Source organism: Stegostoma tigrinum, chromosome 3, assembly GCF_030684315.1.
Source record: "Stegostoma tigrinum isolate sSteTig4 chromosome 3, sSteTig4.hap1, whole genome shotgun sequence".
NCBI lineage: Eukaryota > Metazoa > Chordata > Chondrichthyes > Orectolobiformes > Stegostomatidae > Stegostoma > Stegostoma tigrinum.
The window spans coordinates 17,172,273-17,180,775 of NC_081356.1; positions in this window are offsets into that span (position 1 = coordinate 17,172,273).

Below are 8,503 nucleotides of genomic sequence, written 5' to 3' on the forward strand. Positions count from 1 at the left end.
TTACAGATTGTTTTTCTGTCCCTTCAGTGTGGGCTGGCTTGTTCACTTAAGCGTGGATCTAAATGGGCAAAATATGTGTAGCATGAAATCCATTGACTTCTTCATATTAGTTACAAACTGCACTCTAACAGGATCACAATCTCCATGTTCAAGCAATATCCCACTGTAAACAGGCAAGTGGGTTACTCACCCATCTTAACATTTGGTCAGGCGGGTCTTAAGAGCATAGATAGGTAGGAACAAGAGTGGCCCATTAAAATCCTTCAGCTTTCTCCGTTATTCAGTTGTATCATGCTGTTGAATCCCAGTCCATTTGCTATTTCTCTTAATATTTTTACCTACCACTATTTTGTCCAATAAACAGCTGGTCCATCAGTTTTCAATTGCCTACTGCCTTATCTTCAAGCAAGAAACTCATGAATGGTATTTAAAATCAGCCCACAAGAATGACTAAGTTAATTTATTTAAGACAAAAAGGCTTCAATGAGGCTCTATACTCAGCTTTTGGCAGCCCAATGGAACCTCCATAACTAATTCATTTAATAGACATGATGGTCTCACCCCACTCCCTATGCAATGGATATTTAAAAGAGTTAAGTGTTCTTAAATGTTTCTGATTATCTGATATACCCACAGCAATCACTGCAAATACAAGGGTCGTATTGCCTGATATAAATGCAAACATTTTGTATTTCCAAACTAAATGAAGAGTTTGTTCATTTTTTCTTTAATTTTATTTAAGAGTGCCCATCATTGTATTACAAAGTCCAAGTGGATACCAAATTGAGCTTCATGTGTACATTTTTTGGCTGTAACTTTCCTACACATTTTCCAGATTTTCAGAGGATTGAAGTTTTTTACCCCATTTCAGAAGTTTGAACATTTACTTCAGCTTGACCCTCATGATCTAAAGAACACAGCATTTTTGTAAGTGTCAATTCTTGATGAGAATTAAACCAATTCCCTTAAATGGATAATTTGCACCTGTTTCCTCGAGTGACATTATTCGAAGAATAGTAGGTCGGTTCTTTTGACTTCACTGCTGACGTCTGACAATCAAATACATTATTTCTCACATTTTAGTATGTGAGATTTTATTGTTTACAAAGATACATTCCCCTCCTCCCCCCAGTTACAATAGTGACTGCAAGTCTAAGTACTTCAGTGGTTGTAAGCTTTTTGTCACAAACTGAAATTGTGAAAGGGCTATTTAAATGCAATTACTTCCCCACACCCTCGCAAAGCTACAGGAACTTACTGAGTGATGCCTTATCTGTTCACTGTTCCACTATAGATTATTTTTTTTTCTGCAGCTTAAGATTTTCTTCATCTTGTTCGTGAGCCAGTTAGTAGCCATGTTCCAAATTAAGGGAATTGGTTTAATTCTCATCAAGAATTGACACTTACAAAAATGCTGTGTTCTTTAGATCATGAGGGTCAAGCTGAGGTAAGTGTTCAAACTTCTGAAATGGGGTAAAAAAACTTCAATCCTCTGACTTAGCACTGTCACTGGGTTCAAGCTAATGTTGTGCAGTTGTTATTAAGTGTAGAGGCAAAGTACAGGCATGAAAAACAAACATTTAAAAAATCAACATGCTAAGAACAGTATTGTTTTAAGAGTTCTGAGGAAGAGTATCTCAGACTCCATGTGTTAACTTTGTTTCTCTTTTTACAGATACTGCCAGACTTGCTGAATTTTTCTAGCACTTAACAGTTTTTATTTCAGATCTTGAGCATCTGTAGCACTTCGTTTTTATTTAAATGATCAACATGGTATCTTCCACCCATCCTCCCCAGGATGAAGTCATGAAGAATCAAAAAAATCAGCAGGCAGTTTGAAATCTCCCTTATGCCCTATTTAGAATTAGATTTCTGGCATTCTTCCTATTCCAACAACACATTTATATTAGTTTATAAACTAAAAATCTACACTATGCTTAAAGAAAACAAAATAATTTGGAATGGAGATTCTGCTAGGTTGTTCCTGTTTCCATACAATTTATCCAAAATATTTCAAAGCAGTGGAGATGATCAAAGCATTCTTATTACACATTACATTAAGAAGAAATCAATATTTTTTGCACAGTTTTATACGCAATAATTGTGCGACAAATTGTGTGTTCTCAAATTGCCCACTAGAATCTAGAATCAAATAATGTACCTATTGAGTTGCTTTTAATAGCGTCCATGTGTGGTGTTGGCAGACCTGCAGAGACGTTTGTAAATTGAGAACACTTTCTCCTCAGTCAAAAATATTGTACCCCATTACATTAGTACTCATAATGAATGCCCTTTATAGATGAAAATAGTTAAACTTTTAAAAATTCAAAGAAATTAAAAAATTGAAAGTTGTTTAATTTTAATGAAACTATTAAGTGGCCAAGTGTAGATTTTTAAGTCATTTTCAGTTACTTAAAGTTAGTAGGAACTGTCGATGCTGGAGTCTGGGATAACAAGATGTCGAGCTGGAGGAACACAGCAGGCCAGTCACCATCAGAGGCGCAGGAAACCTGGTGTTTCGGGTCTGGACCCTTCTTCAGAAAGGGGGAAGGGGAAGGGGACTCTGAAATAACTAGACAAAGGGGGAGGCGATGATAGAAGGTGGATAGAGGAGCAGATAGGTGGAGAGAAGACAGACAGGTCAAGGAGGCAGGGTTGGAGCCATGAGTGTGGGAGGTGGGAGGGAAGATGGACAGGTCAAGGAGGTGGGGATGAGGCTAATAGGTAGGAAGTAGGGGTGGGGGTTGGTCAGTAAGGTGGGAGGAGCGGATCGGTGAGCGAAAAGATGGACAGGTCAAGGAGGTGAGGACGAGATGAGCTGGTCTTGGGATGAGATCGGGAGTGGGGAGATTTTGAAGCTTGTGAAGTCCACATTGAGGTCATTGGGCTGCAGGGTTCCCAAGCAGAATATGAGGTGCTGTTTCTCCAGCCTTCGGGTGGCATCATTGTGGCACTGGAGGAAGCCCAGGATGGACATGTCGTCCAGGGAGTGGGAGGGGTAGTTGAAGTGGTTCGCGACTCAGAGGTGTTGTTGTTTGTCACAAACAGAGTGTAGGCGCTCCACGAAGTGGTCTCCAAGCCTCTGCTTCATTTCCCCGATGTAAAGGAGGCCACATTGGGAACAGCAGATGCAATATACCACATTAGCAAATGTGCAGGTGAACATCTGTTTAATATGGAAGATTTTCTTGGGGTCTGGGATGGCGGTGAGAGGGGAGGTGTAGGAGCAGGTGTAGCACTTCCTGCGGTTGCAGGGAAAAGTGCAGGGGTGGTGGTGCTAGTGGGAGTGTGGAGCAGACGAGGAAGTCATGGAAAGAGCAGTCCCTCTGGAAGGCAGATAAGAGTGGGGAGAGAAATATATCCTTGGTAGTGGGGTCTGCTGTGTTCATCCAGCTTTACATTCAGTTATTTAAAATCAGGTTACATGAGGGTGGTGGCCAGGGCACATTGAAAATGTTTAATTTGTGATTTATCCATTTGACGCATATTAGTGAAATTGCATCCTTTCTGAAATGTTGAAGAATCATAGGTTGAGTCAGCACAGAATTATTACAGAACAGAAATAGGCCATTTTGACTGGCCTGACTTTATTGGATTTCCAAAGGAGCAATTCATCTAATAACACTGTCCCATTATCTTACCATAACCCTGCACATTTTTTCCTTCTAAAATACTGATCCCATTCCCTCTTCAAATCCTTAATTGAACATACTTCCATTATACTCTCAAGCAGTCCATTCCAGATCTTAACCAGTCACTACATGAAAACATCTCTTCATGGTTTTCCATTATATGTTCATCAATTTCCTTTACCCTGTGCCCTTTCATTTTTCATCCTTCTACCAGTGGGGTCTCTTTTTCTCTATCTACGCAACAGAATCATAGTTTTGAATACCTGTTGTTATAAACAAAAAACTTTCAGTCCCTCCTCTCCAAGGAAAATAATCCCAATCGTCCAATTGGCTCTTTAATTCCACGAGTTGTTATTTTGTTGGCTGGTTTTGCTTTGCAATCTCACTCCCCTGCTCTCTCCTCTTAGCCCTAAAAACATTTGCCCTTCAAATATTCATTGTATTTTCTTTTGGAGATGACTATTGAATGTGTGTCATCAACCTTTCGGGCAGTTGTTCCAGATATATAAAAGAATGCCTCTTTGTGTCACCTACAGTTCTTTGCCCTAAATGCATATTGACTAGGTGCAGACACTGAAACCATTTCTCCCTATTTATTATGTTGAAAACGTTCTTGATTTTGAGCATTTTTATCGAATCTTCATTTACTCCACTGTCAGAGCGAAAAAAGAACCTCAGCCCTTCAGGTCTTTTCTTGGATTGGAAGTCACTCTTCAAAGTACCAATCTCGTCAATCTGCGCAGTCTCCCAAGTTTTGATTATCTCTGTTAAGTGGGGAGACCAGAATTGAGCGTAGTACTCCAACTAAAGTTTAAACACTGATTTCTCGAGGTTTAGCATGACATATCAAAATGCCACAGGAATAATATAAGGGAAGATAATTCTATTCTGATCCCTGCTCAATGTTGCTAGTACACAACCGATTTTGCACATAGTGATTATGAAAAATATGTTTGAGCGGAAATTTGATCTAAAATATCAACTGAGACGACTAGACCAACTTGAGTGCAATTTAACTCAATTGCTGCTGCTTTTTTTCTGGTTGATAAAATGTTAGATTCTAACCATAGTCCCTTGACATTCAATAGTATTACCTTTGTTGAATCCCCCATTATCACACCCTGAGTGGTTACTACAGGCTATAATCTGAACTGGACTAGTCAAATCATTGTGCTACAAAAGCAATTCAGAGGCTAGGGAATGCTGCAGAAAATAACTCACCTCCTGATACCCCAAATCCTATCCACCTTCCACCGAGCAGAAAGCCGGTATGTGATGGAATGCTTCCTGCTTGCTTGGATGAGTGTAGCTCTAAAAACATGCAAGAATCTTTACACCATCCCCGATAAAGCAGCCAGTTATGAACATAGGAACATATCCTGTGTCCATTAACAATGACCCAAGCTTCAAGCTTACTGCCACTTCAAGGCACCAAGATCTTCCCTTGCCAACATTTCATTCAGAAATGAAATTTTCCTGGTCTGCTGCAATGTTCCAGCATGACTCATCGCAGGAAGAAGAAAGAACACCCCATCTTCCACCTAGGTATATTACAGCCTTTCTGACCTTGCATTGAGTTTAACCATTTCAGAACATGAACACCTTCTTCCACTATCCATCATTATCTTGGCCCTACACAGTTAGGTCCTGAATGGCATGTAGAGTATTGCAAACCCAGTTTCAAACACATACTCTTGTTAGCACTCTACACATCATCATCTCTTTTTTCTCTCTCTCTTTCTCTCACACAGCTTAACATCAACATTCTCTTTGTTTGCTTACCCTTTTCTTTTCTCTCTCTCTCTCTGAACCACTTCAGTATACACTGACTCTTTCACCCCATCTTCAGCATTAGTACCATCCTTTCTCAGCTTTTTTTCAGTTCTGGACTTGAAATGTTAACTCTGTTTTTCACACTACAAGGTGTGCCAGACCTGCTGTGTTTGTCCAACACCTTGCTGTTTCTGTTTCAGATTTCCAGCAGCCATAGTTCTTTGTTTTGATATTAGTGCACTATTTGCGTGACCCACTCAGCCCTTCCAAACCTATCACCACTACCACCTAGAAGGACTAGGGTAGCAATTACATGAGAACATCACTACCATATAAGTTCTTCTCCAAACCACTTGCTATCCCGATTTGGTAACATCTTGCAATGTCTCAAGTGTCACTAGAATAAAATCCTGGAGCTTCCTCCCTAATGACATTGCGAGTTTGCTTGTATCAAATTGTCTGCAATAGTTGGAGAAAATAGCTCACCACCAGCTTCTCTAAGGAAACTAGGATGAGCAATAAATGTTGGCCAAGCCAGTGATGCCCACTTCCCATGCATGAATTAAAAGTTGCAATCAGTAATTTACCACAGAGACCAGTACCAATTTCTCAAATGCTTTAGACTTTATGTAAATGATTAGATGACGTATCCAAAGGTTTCATTGCAAAATTTGCTGGTGATGCAAAGTTAGTTAGGAAAATGAAGCTTTCCAATTCATTATCCAAGCCTGTAAGCTCCTGGGTAAGGAGAGATAATCTAGCTCCTTCTCATTATCCACTCATCCCCTCATTTGGCTGCATCAAGATTAATTTAGAAAGAATCCCTTCCATTGTGGATATCTTTCTCTGAGACTGCAGAAAAGTGTGTTTTGAAGGGAGCTATGTTAAGCAAGGATTTTAACTTAACAAAATGAGTGAGTTTAGTAATTACTACACATGATAAGAATTAACATCCCAATACACACGCACATATTGGAGACAAGAGGCTTGTTCAAAAAGATAAAAGTGAAAAAAAGTCAGTCTCTAAATTGTTTGTGAAGTTTGGATAAGACAATGTTAGAGCTGTCATTATATTTGTACAAGTAGTTTTGATGTTGGTAGATCAATAGTTTATTTTTGAAGTTCTCGGTTTTATAGGTTCCTTGAAATTCCTTAGTCTTGATTCCTTTTTTATTGGTTTGCAACACTCATAGTGAGAGGCACTGTCAGCTCTTTACCTACAATGCAGGGGTGCTTAATGGTTATCCTAAAGCTGTGACTTCTGCAGTAGTTTAACAATAATGGTCTAGGGTTTAAGTTTAGTTTTACACATTGTTGTGTTTTTTATTGCCTACCAACTACTAAATATTTTACCTGCAGTTATTTGGTCCCTTAACAATCCTTTGTTGAAAAAAAATATTTGAAATTAAGGGCTAAAAATGCCCATATTATTTTCACGTACCTTTTAAAAGTAACAGTTTTCACCTGCTTAAGGCGGGGATGAGGTGGGGTTTTTTTTCCACTTAGATTCTTTGGAGCTTTGTAATGGGAACAGGTGGTGGAAGCAGAGTTTTTGAAAATTTTTAAGGCAGAGGTGAATAGATTCTCATGGAGCAAGGGAGTAAAAACTTGCCAGAAATCCAAAGTTGTGGGTGCAATCAGATTAGCCATGATTGTATTAAATGACAAGGAAGGCTCAAGGACTCCAATACATACTCTTGCACCTAATTCATATGTTCAGACATGTGTATGAGCAATTGTGCCTAAAGCAGAAATGCAGCCCCATTACAAAAATGTTTAAATACATTCTGTATAAGTGCAAGTTCCATATTCACATGTTAGTGGTCAGCTGTGCAGGAGGGCCATGGAATCAATGAGGTTGTCTTTCATAGCAGTTGACTCTTGGCATAGAACCACCATTCTCTGCTTGTCTGGTTGGCATTGCTGGGCAAATCTGATATCTCTCAAGTGGCACTACTGTACAGCAGTTAGGGTGACACTGGATGCCTGGTATTGGCTTCTGTCCTGAGAGAAGTCAATATAATTCAGTTACTAATCCTGAGATGTCCTTGGTTCTTATCCTCACTAGAATCCTCCTCATCTTTTTTTTTCCTGTATTGCCATTGAAATAGGGTATCTGTAGGCAATGAGGGTAAATGTCAAGAAAGGGTGAATGTGAGATGAAATAAAAGAGTGGGAGCATATGTGTGTGACATACCAAAGTCTCATTATAGGTGCTCAAGCATGTCACTAGTAAGATGCAGCCCATTACCATCAGATGTGGAAAGAACTGAATACCTTTCCTATTGTACACAGTCTTTTCCCTAAAATTGAATTACTTAGAATCAGCACTGCATAGAAGAAGGCCATTCAATCTGTCTTGTCTCTGTCGGACTTCTGCAAATGTACCATAAGAAATCTTTCACCATTACCCTTTTTGATAATTCTGCAAATACTTTCTCATCAGGCATTCATACAATTCCCTTCTGAACCATAATAGAATCTGAGTTCTCCAGATTTTCAGGCAGTTCATTCCAGATTCTATGCTACTGGTTCTTGAGATCAGTGTTGTCTGGTTCATAACTATTAAAGCAATGTGAATGGTTTCTTTCTATCCACTCCGTCTAGATTTAGAACATCCCAGTTCAAATCTTCTCTCAACCTTCTTTTCTCTATGGAGAATACCTAAATGTATCCCTGGGGTACCTCATCACTGAATCATTCATATAAATCTTTTGGGAATCCTCTCTAAAGTCTGCACATTGTTTTGAGCATGCAATGCACAGGAATGTTCTTCCTTCCAAAATGTATCACCTCACACTTCAAATAAACCAAAGAACTGCAGATGCTGGAAATCAAAAACACAAGAGATAGTGTTGGAAAAGTTCAGCAGGTTTGGCAGCATCTGCAGAGAGAAAGTAGAGTTCTGAAGATGAGTCACTGGACCCAAAATGCTAACCATCCTTTCAGTCCACAAATGCTGCCAGGCCTGCTGAGATTTTCCAGCAATTTTTTTTTGCGTCAACACACTCTTCTTTGCATCAAACCACACCTGTCACATATTTGCTCACTCCACCAACTCGTCTGTGTCCTTTTTTTTGTTCTATTTTCTTTTAACA